Source organism: Myotis lucifugus, unplaced genomic scaffold (assembly GCF_000147115.1).
Source record: "Myotis lucifugus unplaced genomic scaffold, Myoluc2.0 scaffold_69, whole genome shotgun sequence".
Lineage (NCBI taxonomy): Eukaryota > Metazoa > Chordata > Mammalia > Chiroptera > Vespertilionidae > Myotis > Myotis lucifugus.
This window is the reverse complement of record NW_005871117.1, coordinates 2,344,518-2,346,844: the sequence shown is the minus strand read 5'-3', so window position 1 is coordinate 2,346,844 and position 2,327 is coordinate 2,344,518.

The following is a 2,327-nucleotide window of genomic DNA, read 5'->3' as shown; positions in this document are numbered from 1 at the left end:
CACGGGTACTAAACAATTACTGAAGGTGGCCCTGTCAGAGGAGAGGATGTGGCTAAAGACAGGGACTTTGAAGGCCAAAGTCACCAGGTGATCTGGCAGTAGGTGAGAAAGGAGTAAAGCACTCTGCATGGTATCTGACACATAGTAGGTGCATAGAGGTAGGAACAATAAATATTACTTTCAAAACGTCTCTTAAACTGTTAAAGAGAATATCTCTATACAATTTATTTGACATTTTAATGGAATAGAAAGTATGATACACAAATTGGCAGTTTGGTTGCTGGAAAGTATGTAGTTGGTATCTCAATTTTGAAAAAATACGACATGTACCCATAAGAAAAATCTGTAAAGATATAGTCAAAAACATTAACAGTGTTTGAGTAATGTTGGATTATGAGTGATTTTATGTCTTTTTTGTTTTAATATATCCAACCCTGTGATAGAACAGACTGTCTTTATTACTGTCTTTCTCTTCACCCAAAGTTTTTTTTTAAAAAAGGCTTTAATTACTGATATAAAGTAAAACAATTACTTGTTGGTTGGCTGAGAATTGCTAGAAATTAAAATAGTTTGGAAATTATTTAGTAAATTCTAATTACTTAGCAAAAGTAATTAAAATATTTATAAGCGAACACCCATAAAACACCACCAAGCAAATACATTACTCAATAAATGGTTTAATTAGTGTTTCATTACCAGAAATTAATCTCAGTAACCAAACATTACTACAAATTACATGTAGGATGGACAACTTATTTTACTGCTATTAATGATTTCAATTATGAAGTTTGTGCAAGTCTAATTCCTTCCCGCCTCTCCCGCACCCACCCAGGCGCGTTCCCACACACTGGGCCTAAGTTAGAATATTTGGGGGCTAGGCTGACGCCTTCCACATTGATGCAAATCCAAGATTCACACTTTCCCCCGGCTTATTTCTCAGTTGTCTTGCTGAAATACTGGCCCTGGGTGCCTCTTAATCAGCCAGAATCAGACTCCAGGGGCCGGTGGGCTTCTTACCACAGATATACTCTCCTCTGGAGTCTCCTCAATCACTTGGCTGCAAGGTTCTCTTCCTTCCCCAGGCCTGGGCCAAGGCCTTCCAGGCGCTGGCTTCCAGAACTGGCTCAGCTCTCCAGCTGGGTGGGCAGGGGCTGGGCCAGACTACAGCTAAGTCCTAAAAGGGCATCTTCCTGCGAGACAGAATAATGAGTCCTTCCTTCCAGGTGCAGCCATACGCCAGGTTGGACGCCTGCTCCCACCGTGTTCCTTGCTCAGCTTCCCTGAGGAACAGACTCCGAGACTGAAGATTTGCTCCCAGGAGTGTCACTGAGGAGTATTCCCAGGAATGCCCCTAAAAGGGAGTGAGGGGAGCAGGATTGCACATGGGGGAGAAGTTGAACAGCCCCATGGGAAGATCTGAAGCTGGGGTGATCCTCCAAAAATTTCCTGGATTGAGGAAGGAGGGAGGTAGGCCTTTGTCGTTTCAAATGACCAGACCGTTAGTTCAGGCATCACTTTGAAGAATGACGTGCTTCTCTTTGGCTGAGGACAATGCCTGGAGAGGGACTCAGCTGCCAGCCATTAGCAGCCAACACCCCAGCAGCTGGAGGAATGAGGGCTTGGCTCTGAAGGAGGAATATGGGCAGCGACACCAGCATTCACCACAGCTCCCCTGTGTCAGGTACAACTTGGGGGAGGCCTAAGGCCCTGAGTTGAATGGGTGAGTTGTCCCATTGTTCTACTGGGGCTGGCAGGAGTCTTAACTTCAGGAGTTAGGGTGGACCCCCTGCTAAGGGTCTGATGGGGACTGATGCCTAGACTGTAAGCTCTATGAGGGCAAGTCCATGTCTTATGGTATCTCCAGAACTTAGCACAGTTCATGGTTCAATAAATATTTGCTGATTAAATCTGTAGTGCTAAAGATAGTCACCCACACGCATTAATGTAACCTGGGATACACTAGATCAGTGGTTCTCAACCTTGGCTGCACATTAGAATCACCTGGGAATCTTTTTAAAATCCTGATTTCTGGGACTCATCCTCAGGAAATTCTGTTTCTTTGTTACTAATGTTGTGGCCTCACCTCATAACAAAGAAACAGAATTTTTGGAGGATGAGGCCCAGAAATCAGGATTTTAAAAAGATTCCCAGGTGATTCTAATGTGCAGCCAAGGTTGAGAACCACTGACCTAGACTATATTTCCATTTCTAAAGGCATTGCACCCCTTGTAGGACAAGATATGATGAAGAGACACCAATTTGAAATAAACATTGAGCCTGAAGAAGACCTCTGTTTTTAATGGAATTATCAGATTATTTTCTGATTT